Below are 12,347 nucleotides of genomic sequence, written 5' to 3' on the forward strand. Positions count from 1 at the left end.
TTTTTAGACATAATGCTTAGCACACTAAGTATGTTACAGTATAGTATAAACACAACTTTTATATCCATGGAGAAATCAATAATTCACTTGACCCTTTTATTGTAATATTCACTTTATTATGGTGGTCGGGAACTGAACTTGCAGTACCTCTGAGGTGTGCCTGTATAAAGTAACAGGGCCTGAGTGAGTTGATAATTGCTTTTTCTATGCCAGACACCATGCCAGGTGCCTTCTATTAATTACTGCATACAATCCTCAGAAAGACGCCCATGAAAAAGGATTATTTCCATTTGGTAATGAGAATATTATAGCTGAAATACCTAACACTGCTTTTTCAGAACCACAGAGATAATAAAAGGAATATTCAATCCTCCAACCCAGAGCTCTCTGCCAAATGACTACACCAACAGGTCTTTTACCACATATACGCACACACACACATAGAGGCACACACGGACACATGCAGGTACCCACTTAGAGTAGACACAAAGGGCAAAAATACAAACAGAAGTCTGTATGGTTTTGTGTATACACACCTGTCTCTGTCCACACTCTCTCTGGACTGAAAAATGGGAACATAGAATGCTGAAGCTCTTCATCTCTTGACGTATCCGTATGGGTAAGCAACTCCACTTTGTCTAGCCACTAGCAGAAAAATCAAGTTGAAAGTGGGCAAAGCAGGCCCTTTATCTGTACTGTCTTGAACTCTTGGCTACCTGAGCTGAGAGTTGGTACATGAACCCCAAGGAGACCTTGAACATCAGCCTGCCTGAAGGCAGTGGCTAGACCTGCGGCCAAAGACTTGTTCAGGGTTCTCGGATTTTCATTCTCCAATGTCCTGTAACTTAATGCCTGTCCTCAGTGGGGGTATACTTGACCTTCTGAGTCAGAATGCTGAATTAAGGTAGGATGCTGGGGTCGAACACAACAGTAGCACTTGGCTTTTAGGCACCATTAGCGCTGGCACAGAGTGGAAACCCAGTAGGGGTTTGTTGACTGGCTAATCAACTGACTAACCAACAAGGGAGATCTGCAGCTGAAGCAGCAAATTCACTTCTGTGGGTAAAGACGGTTTATTTATCTCAAGCCTGCTTCTCCTCAGAAGAAAACATTTGCAACTAATTTATCCTTAAACGTATCATCTTCCCTAAGGATAGCAAGAGGCCCTGGCTCAGCAGGCTGGTTGGCTCTCCTGCTTTCCAGATGGCATGGGCATCCTTGAGCTAGATCCACCTGGTAAACTCCACCATCCCACAGAGGCACAATTCCCCCAGAAACTGCCTACAAACACTTTGCCTACAAACTCAAGGCAAAGTACTGGTCTGCTCACCTCATGCTGCTTCCCTCTTCCTCATCCTCAGACTCCTGACCACTCTCTCTTGTATCATGCCCAGCTCCTTCCATCTAGCTGCCCTTCTAATATCCTTTAGGCCTCATGAATCTGGCTTCTGCTCACATTCTGACTCTTTTTTCTGGCTTGGTTTGACATCATTTGAAACATATGTTAAGAAAACCCTAGTTCAGCCATGACCCCTCAAAATCTCACTAAAAAAAGGCTGTCTTCCTGTTTCCAACCTGAATCTCAGTCCTCTGAACACATCACAGGCTATGGGAAGAGCCCACATGCACTCCAACACACACACAAACACCAAGAAAGAGGAGGAGGTGAGAGTCTTCCAAATATCCCAATTGCAAAGGGAAAGCACACTTCGCCATGACTTGGCAGCTGTACTCCACTGTGATGTCTCCAATTTAAATGTCAGTACAATTTGCCCTTATAAAAACACAGCTCCCTCCCCCCTCCTTCACCAGGGACTGCATCTGTAACCACGGTAACAAAATCCAGGTGCAGCAGCAGAACTGCTGTTTCTATGAGGATGGAGAGCACAGAGAGGGCAAAAGGAAAGAGAGGTTCTGATGTACATGCATCCTGGGGTCTGTCCTCACTGACTCCTGCTCCAGAGAGACTAAGAACACTGCATCTATTTTATGAGTAAAATGATCTCTTGCCAGTAGTAATACCCTTCTACCTATTCTTCCACCTAATGTCAAAACCTCTATTCCACCTAGTTAGTTTACCTTAAAAAAAATAGTTTCAGGAACAAAACAGTGAAGTCCATTGGTTAACTTGCCTAAAGCCAGAAGGTCTCTCTGGACAACAGAGCCCAATGTGTTTGAGCATGCTTTTCCAGTTGAGTTAGATACTGTGCTCTCTTGCTCTTGCTGACTCCTGTTCTCTCTCACTCTCTCCTCTCTCTCTCTCTCTCTGTCACACGCACACACACACAGTCACTCACGCATACATAGGCAGAGGGAAGGGGAAAGGGAGAAGATGCTAAGAACTCTTGTTCTTTCATCACTGGACATGACACTTGTGCTTTAAAAATAACTTATTTAATACTAGCATCATCTATGCTTTTACATGTATGTTCCACGCTATGCATCTGTGTATAGGTGTACATCTCTGCATGACTATATGTGTGTGTGTGCATGTGTGTGTGTGTGCACACAATAGAGGTTTAACAACTTACCTAACCTACAGTAAATCGCAGAAACAGGAATGCTCAGAGTTTATGACTCCAAAGCTTTCTTTTCATCATACCATGCTGTCTCCCAAGTAGAATTTCAAGGACTACCCAAAGGCAATCAATGAATCAATCAATCAATCAATCTGAATGAAATCTGGCTGGCATAAAAATACACCATAACCTAAAAAGCACAAATAAAGAGCCACCTCTGTTGACTCTCCCATACAGGCTGGTGGCAGTGCCAACACTGTCAAGTTCAGTCTGTCTTGGCCCCTGAACAATCTGTGTGCCCAAACATAGGTGACCTTTTCTAGAAGGCCCACAGGGAAGTCACCAACTGTCAGAAATCCTGGGTACTTTTGAAGAAGTAGGGATATCCCCTTGAGGACAGAGCACAAATAAAAGAAGCCAGAAATAAGGTATCAAGAAAGAGCCTGCAAGACTCAGGGCACACTCCCAGAAAGAATCCTTTCCTTGACTTTGTTGGCTCTCCTGATCTCCACTTTGGCACCCACCCTTTTTGGAATATCCATTTATTATATAATAATATATAATAAATATCCATTTATTCCATTGTTGACTTTCAACTTTACCTGTGCTACCTGAGCACTCTGACCTTAACCAGTTCGGTTCCTAACTCCATTATTGACCTATCCTTGAAACTCTACTCTGCAGACATTAAGACCTAATTAATTGGTTGGATCCAGAAATTTGGATCAACTCAGTCAAGGCCAGGGCTCAGAACCTACCTCCTACGATGACCCACATACCCCAGTTTCCACAATGGATACAAAACTGACAATGAAAATAGGACAGAACAACACTAAATACTAACCATAGAAGTGGCTAAATACCAAGCAGACCATAACAGACATCTACAGAGCCTCCCATCCAATGACATCATTGTCCATATTCTTCTCAACTACACATGTAACCATCTCAAGGTTAGACTATAAAACGAGTTTTTTTTTTCAGTGTTCCAAGATTCATTGTTTATGCACCACACCCAGTGCTCCAGGTAATACATGTGCTCCAGGTAATCCTTAATACCCCCCCCCACCTCCCTCCCCTCCAAAACCCTGTTTATTTCTCAGAGTCCACAGTCTCTCATGCTTCATTTCCCCCTCTGATTTCCCCCAATTCACTTTTGCTTTCCTTCTCCTAATGTCCTCCATGTTATTCCTTATGCTCCACAGGTAAGTGAAACCATATGATAACTGAGTTTCTCTGCTTGACTTATTTCACTTAGCATCATCTCCTCCAGTCCTATCCATGTTAATACAAAAGTTGTGTATTCATCCTTTCTAATAAAGGTGTGACATCCCATTGTATATATGGACCACATCTTCTTTATCCATTTATCTGTTGGGGGGCAACTTGGCTCTTTCCACAGTTTGACAATTGTGTCCACTGCTACTATGAGCATTGGGGTACATACAGATACTACATCTGTATCTTTGGGGTAAATAACCCTGGGGATAAAAATATATGTTTATAAAAAATAAAAAATTTATTAAAAAAATAAATAAAAATAAAAATAACCAGTAGTGCAATTGCAGGGTCATAAGATAACTCAATTTTTAATTTCTTAAGGAATCTCCACACTGTTTTTTTTTTTTTTCTTTTTTTTTCCCACCCTGTTTTCCAAAGTGGCTGCACCAACTTGCATTCCCACCAGCAGTGTAAGAGGGCTTCCCTTTTTCCACATCCTCTCCAACACTTTCTGTTTACTGTCTTGTTGATTTTGGCCATTCTAACTGGTGCAAGGTAAATTTAAAAGTACTAAAATCATACAAACTACGTTTCACAATGCAATTAAATGAAATTAGAAATCAACATAGACAGAAATTTGGGAAATTCACAAATACATATAAATTTCATAAAACTCCTAAATAACCAATATCAAAGCAGAAATCAATACAGAAATTGGGAAATGGTTTGGGATGAATGAAAATGAAACAACACACCCAAACAAATGGCATGTAGCAAAAGCAGAGTTCGGAGGAAATTTACAGCTATAAAGATATATACTTGAAAATAAGAATGATACCAAATCTGCAAAATAAACTTCTACCTCAAGAAACCAGAAGAAAAGCAAAACCTAAAAATAAAAACCAAAAGCAAGTAGAATGAAGGAAAATAAGATCAGAGAAATAAACGAAACAAAATAGAAAAAAAAATTATAGAAAGTCAATGAAACCAAAAGTTAGTTCCTTGAAAACATCAACAAAATTCATTAACTTTTAGCTATAATAAACAAGAAAAAAGAGAAGATTCCAATTCCTAAAATCAGACATTAAAGAGGGTATTACTACTAACCCTACAGAAATTAAAAGGATTAAAAAGGAACACTATGAAAAATTATGTGCCAATAAACAGAAAACATAGATGAAATTAACTCAAGACAAAACAGAATATGTCAATATACATGTAACCAGTAAAAAAAAAATTAAATTAGTAATAAAAAAATTCCATGAAGAAAAAGGCCAGGACCAGATGGTTTCACTGATGCATTCTCCCAAACTTTTTTTTTTTTTTAAAGATTTTATTTATTTATTGGACAGAGAGAGAGATCACAAGTAGGCAGAGAAGGCAGAGAGAGAGGAAGGGAAGCAGGCTCCCTGCCGAGCAGAGAGCCTGATGTGGGGCTTGATCCCAGGACCCTGAGTTCATGACCTGAGCCGAAGGCAGAGGCTTAACCCTCTGAGCCACCCAGGCGCCCCTCCCAAACTTTTAAGAGATAATTAAAATAAATCTTTCACAAGCTCTTTAAAAAAATATGAGGAGGAAAAACTTTCCTTCTTATTCTAGAAGACTAGTATTACCCTGATGCTAAATATATCACAAATTAGAAAACTACTGACTTGGGGCACCTGGATGGCTCAGTGGGTTGAATCCTCTTCCTTTGTCTCGGGTCATGATCCCAGGGTCCTGGGATCGGGCCCCACATCAGGGACACATTGAAATGATTATAAACCATGAAAACCTGGGATTTATCCAAGGAATGCAAGATTAGTTAACATATGAAAATCAATCAAAATAACAAATCATATTAATATATTAGTACAATAAGGACCAAAAACATAGACTATCTCTATAGACACCAAAAAGGCATTTGACAAAACTTAATATTGTTTCATGATTTAAACAAAAAAAACTCAACAAACTATGAATAGAATTCTTTAACCTGACAAAGAGCATATATATATATATATATATATATTCACACAGCTAACATTGTACATAAAGGTGAAACCCTGACAGCTTTGCTTCTAAAGGTCAGGATCAAGACAAGTATATTTGCTTTCATCATTTCTATCCACCATTGCACTGGAGATTTTAGGCAGGGCAATTGGTCGAGAAAAAGAAATAAAAGGTATTCAGTTTGGAAAAGAAGAAGTAAAATTATCTCTATTTTCAGATGGTACTAACTTGCATATAGAAAATCCTAAGAATCTGACAAAAAACTATTAGACCTAATAAATGAGTTTAGAATGGTTGCAAGATAAAAGATCAATATAGGGTGCCTGGGTGGTTCAGTTGGTTGCGCGACTGCCTTAGGCTCAGGTCATGATCCTGGAGTCCTCTGATGGAGTCCCGCATCGGGCCCCCTGCTTGGCAGGGAGTCCGCTTCTCCTTCTGACCTTCCCCCTCTCACGCTGTCTCTCTCACTCTCTCAAATAAATAAATAAACTCTTTTTTAAAAAAGTTCAGTATAAAAATCCATTATATTTCTATATACTAACAATGAACAATCCAAAACTGAAATTAAGAAAACAATTCAATTTACAGTGGTATCAAAATGAATAAAATACTTAAGAAATAATTTTTAAAAAGGCAAAATGTGAAACTTAAAATATATACATGTTTACAAAAAAATAAAGACCTGTATAAATGGAAAGACATCTGTGTTTGCGACCTAGAAGACCTAACATTGTTAAGATAGCAATATTCCCCAAATTCATCTACAGATTCAATATAATTTCTGTCAAAATGTTAGTACCTTTATCCCCCCAGAAATTGACATATGGATCCTAAAATTCATAGCGAAATTCAAGGGAACCAGAATAGCAAAACAGTCTTGAAAATGAAAGACAAAAACTAGAACTTGCATTTCCCAATTTCAAAACTTAGTACAAAGCTAAAGTAATAAAGATTGTGTGGTACTGGCATAAAGACAGATATATACATTGATGGAATAGAATTGAGAGTCCATAAATAAACTAATACATTTATAGTCAATTGATTTTTGCTGAATGTATCAAGGCAATTCAGTGAGAAAAATGGCACTGAGACAATCAAATCCACATAGAAAAGAATGAAGTTGAACCCCTACCTCATTACACAACTAAAATCTAACTTAAAATGTATCTAAGACCTAAAAGTTAAAACTATAAAACTCTTCAAACATAAGGATATATCCTTATGACCTTGGAATAGGAAATAGTTCCTTAGATATAACACTAAAAGCACAAGTGACAAAACAAAAATTAGATAAATTTGGCTTCATCAAATTAATAACTATTATGCATCAAAAGACAGCATCAAGAAAGTGAAAAAAGAGCCCACAGAATGGAACAGATCATTTGCAAAATATATCTGAGAAAAGTCTAGTATCCAAAATACAGAAAAAACACTCACAACTCAACAATAAAAGGACTAATAATCCAATTAAAAATGGGTAAAAAATTTGAATAGACACTATTCCAAAGAGAACATGTAAGTGGCCAATTAACACATGAAAAGATACTCAACATCATTAATCATTAGGGAAATGCAAATCACAACCACAAGATGCCACTTCATACCCCTTAGCATGGATATAATCAAAAGGACATACAATAACAAGTGTTGGCAAGGGTGTGGATAAATTGGAACACTTATTCATTGCCAGTAGTCATGTAAAATGGATAGTCACTTTAGAAAATGGTTTGATACCTCCTCATAAAATTAAACATAGAATTACCATATGACCCAGCAACTCTACTTTTAGATATCACACAAGTTAAATGAAACCTATATCTACAAAAAGCCTACATGAATGTTCATAACACAATTAGGAACACAAAGTAGGAACAACTCAAATGTCTATCAACTAATACATGAAGAAATAAATCTTGCATATGCTTACAATAGTATGTTATCCAGCCATTAAAAAAACTGATATGTACTACCAAGATGAACCTTAAAAACATTATGCTAAATCAAATAAACCATACCAAAAAAAAGAACCATATTTTTATGGTAACATTTATGTGAAATGTTCATAACAGGCAAATCCATAGACACAGAAAGTAAATTAATGGTTACCAGAGGTTGGGACAAATAAGAAATGGGGAGTAACTACTAATATATATGAAGTTTCTTTGGGGGTAATGGAAATATTCAAAAATTAGATAGTGGTGATGGTTGCATATCCTTATGGCTATACTAAAAAGGATTTTTTAAAAAGAATACATTAAATAACCTCAATCAAGTCCCAGGGAAATATTAGGCAAATGCAAAATAAGAAAGGTTTTCTTTTTTTATAGGGAGGAATGTATTCTTTAAAAATATCAATGGCATAAAACATTGTAGATTAAAGAATGATGAGTAGGCATAACAACAAAACCCAATACCAGCTTGCAGACTGGATCCAATATTCCAGGGAAAATGCTCTTAAGGATACTAGATCAACAGCTTAAGTGGAATAAGGGATGATAGATCAGATGAAATAATTATATCAATATCAGTATTTGAAGTTGAGAACTGTGTTATGATTATGGGAATCTCCTTACTCTTTGGAAATATATACAGAATTAAGGAGAGAGAGATGTTTCTTTAATCATCTATAGAGTGAGAACATGCAAATGATACAACACATAGGGTAAAAAGTTAATAGACAAAACTAGGTAAAGAGTGTATTGTACTATTATACTATTTTCATTCTATCTTTCTGTAAGTTTGAAATTATTTCCAAATAAAAAGTTTTTAGAAAGGAAATAATACAGAGAGTTCAGAGGCTGTGCTTTTGAGAAGAGCAAGTTACCGTCTTATTCTCTAGTGAAGAGAGTTTCTGGGCTGCCGAAACATGGAGGCTTGAAAGTTCTTGGCTAGAAAATTTTTGGATGAAGCTGAAAGGTACTCCCTAAAGTGTGGGTGGAAAACAGTTTTCCAGCTCTCACCTGGACAAGTCTGAACAACTGCTGAGCAAGGAAAGCAGGAAATGGTGGCCCAGCTACAGCTTCACCACTCATAGGAGAGAAGATGCAAGCATTCCTGTGGGGCAAGTGTATGTTGTGGGAAGTGCAAATAAATAAATGTATAAACTTTAAAAAAAAAAAAATCCCAAGTTACTTTGAAAGGACTCTGAACAAGAGGGTAGTCTAGCAAGATGTAAGAATCCCAGGAGCTGTCCCTCACATAAGGACTGACAAGAGTCACAAAGGGGATAATGTACATCAGAGGTCCTTGTGCAAGGATTTCCAAAGAACCCAGAAAATTATGTGTTGAAAAAAGTCTTTAATCTCAGGCTGTCCAATGCAACAAAAGGAAAACCAAGCTGACTAGCCTTTGTTGAAATGTGTGACCACTAGCCTCAGGGTGCAATCAGGGCTGCTGCAGTTCTGCAATCACATTTCCCAGTCCCTCCTCTTCTTTACATCTTCATTCTTCTCAGACCTCTAGCATATTACTCATTCTCAGAAGATAACCTTTGTAGTAGGTAGTCCCAGGCCCTATCCAGAGTCTTCCTACAAGCCTTCAGCCTAGATTCCTGAACTCCATGGCTCAAACTTAGTGAGTTCAAATAAAACTTGTTTTCTACCAAACCCTGAATGAACCCTGTTTCTCCTGCAACTTTTCCCATTTCAGTAAATGACAGACTCATCCTCCCACTTCCTAGGGGAGTCCTCTGGAGTCCCTTCTTTCTTCTTCATCTCAAATGCTACCCAGAAACAAACCCTAATGTATTTACCTTCAGAAAACCCAGAATATGACTATAGGCTAAGCCACCATCCTGTGTCATCTAGATGACTGCAGTCACACCCTAACTTGTCTCCCCATTTCTGAACTTGACTTCCCTCAGCACCCAGGGAGGTCACAGTAAAATTTAAGTCAGATTACACCCTTCATCCACACATCCTCGCCAGTGGCTTCCCTGCCTACTCAATTAACAGCTGAAATTCCTGCCATGACCTAACAAGCCTAACATGACTGTCCCCACCTCCAAATGCCTCTTGCCCCAACATCTGCTATTCTCCACCTCACTTGTTCCCCAGCCACACTGGGCATCTTGGGCTCCTTGGATATTTGGTCTCCTCTGCTTAGAAGTTCCTCCCCATCTCCCCCCAGAGCTTACTCCCCATTGCTCTTAGGTCTCATCACAAATGTCATATTACCAGAAAGTCCTTCAATGTCTGCTTTATAAAATATAGCAAACCCATTCCCAGAAATCCTGATTCCTCTTTCCTTCTTTACTTCTCCTCACAGCCCCAATTATACTCAGAAATATTATATTTTTATCAATATATTTTGCCTTGCCTGCTTGAACAGAAGTTCCATGAAGGGAAGGACATTGTTGTACTGGGTCATACCCAAAGCCCAGAACAGTGCTTGGCATGAATGTAGAACACAATGAGTATTTGTTGAATAAATGAATTAACACCATCCTCCGTGCTTGAATCTGGAAGGACCCAGAGGCAGCGTAAAAGTGGGGGAGGAAGAGCGATGCTAGTGAAGAGTTAAACAACAAGCATCACCCCTACCCTAACACTGATTGATAAGCAGAGTCAGACCTGAGCATACAGACAGGCTTTCCTGGATATGTGCAGAAAGTTTTATTTAGATTGGTCTCAACTTGTCTGAAGACAAGACTATTCTAATATCCAAACCAGATCAGAAAGGCAGCAGGACTTCCCTCAATCTGATCCTATGGTGGAGAAGGGAGAGTTGGCAGAACATATTTAAAAGCAGTGTGGAAGAATATGAAAGCAATTTCATATGTCCCCTGCCCACTGCAGTCCATTTAATAAACCAGGTGCCCTTTCTCACTGCTGATGCAGGAGATGGTGCAGAGGGAAGTATCAGGACCAAATCAGCACACAAGCAAGTCCCCACTGGTGTGTCAAAATCCCCCTCCTTAACAAGGTGAACACATCTTGCACAGTGTGAAATAAAGACACATATGTCAACTGAGTCTGTAGGGGCAGGTGCCTTTCCCATCCTGCATTCGAGACAAAGCCAGGATTTGTCAGCAAAGCCCCAAGTCTATCTTGAGCCTCTCAGCTGCAGACAGTTACTAGGGCTTTGATGAAAGCATGATAGCCTTGAAAATGTCCTAGAGAGGAAGGGCGGATCATCTTAAAAAAAAAAAAGAAGAAGAAGAAGAAGCATGCTCCAAATGTGTGAGAGGAAAGGATAGCATGAGGAAAGGGTATACAGATGGGAATCTACCGCGTGTACAAGAAAAACTCAAGCAGTATAGTATAGCAATGAAAGGAAAGGGACGTTGGGAGTTAAAGAGGAAAGAAGGGCTTGATCTGAAGAATACCTTTGGGGATCAGGATTCTTTAATCCAACCTATATGGCTGTATACCCTGCATAGCTCCAATGAGCATGCCCTTTATATCTTCACCAAAGTCACTAAAAACTGTATATTGCAGGAGAACTGTAGTCTGTCGATGCACAAAGCCCCTGGAACCCTTCCCCCAAGTTGACCTCAATCAGGTAATATCAAGTATGTGGAGGGGACAGTCAACACAGTCCCCTTACCATCCTGGCTCCAACCTGTATTTTTCAATTTTGTCCACTGAGGCCCTATCAAAGGTCTTGTTTAAACCAAATAAAGTATTTTTGCTGGGTACTTCACTTCTGAAAATCTCCTCAGTGACAGATTCAAAATCTCCATCAATACACATACAATGTGTATCCCCTATGTACATCATCACTCAGAGGGAGAAACCCACACTTACATATATAGGATTCATGTACTTAATAGTGCCTACAACATGACAACACACCAGCCAGTATTCTAAGAGCTTTATAGTTATGAAATCATTTCATTCTTAGGCGCAGAATGGTTAAGTAACTTGCCCATGGTTAAACAGTTAGTGAACAGCAGAATGGAGTTTCAATCCCCAGCCATCTGCCCCCTAAGTCGTTGTCATTTAAAGTTAATTAAGTCTGAGATATAGATGCTAAATCCTGATTATACAGCCATTCCTTTTCCAGTCCAACTGATGTCCAAGTTCTCATCACTCTGGGCATTGCTTTTTCCCCCTTCACAAGCCTTATTTGCCTACCTTTTATACCTTCTACACTAAAGATGGCCCTTCTTTTTATACTCCCTTTCAAGACATAACCACTACTGCCCTTTTCCACTCAAGGTCAATGCCATTCCCTTGCTTTTCACTGTTTTCTAAAGGCTCTTGCATGCTTTGTACTGCATTTAAAGGTTTCTTTAAACACTGAGCAAACAGGCTAGATTGGGTCTGAGTGAAAGTACAGTTAGTGCGGACCCTATAACCAGATTCTTGGGATCTCTGGCAATCCAAGGGTCCTATAATAAAGCCCTAATATTTTTAGATTTATAGCCCCCACAAAAGTTGCCCCCAGTAACTGAGATTCTAAGAACATTTGCAGACTTCAGTATTAATAGCAACACCGCTGTGACGTGGCACACATTTATAGTCATTGGACAAACTGTTACGGCTTCTCCTATTATCTAGCACTGGGCCAGGCTCTACACAGGGATGGTCCTGAGATTGCTATTTCAAAAGCACCTCCATAAACTCTAACATGGCAGGCGGAGAGAATACCTGGTAGTTTCCAACTAGCCTC

Source organism: Mustela lutreola, chromosome 4 (assembly GCF_030435805.1).
Source record: "Mustela lutreola isolate mMusLut2 chromosome 4, mMusLut2.pri, whole genome shotgun sequence".
NCBI classification, from domain to species: domain Eukaryota; kingdom Metazoa; phylum Chordata; class Mammalia; order Carnivora; family Mustelidae; genus Mustela; species Mustela lutreola.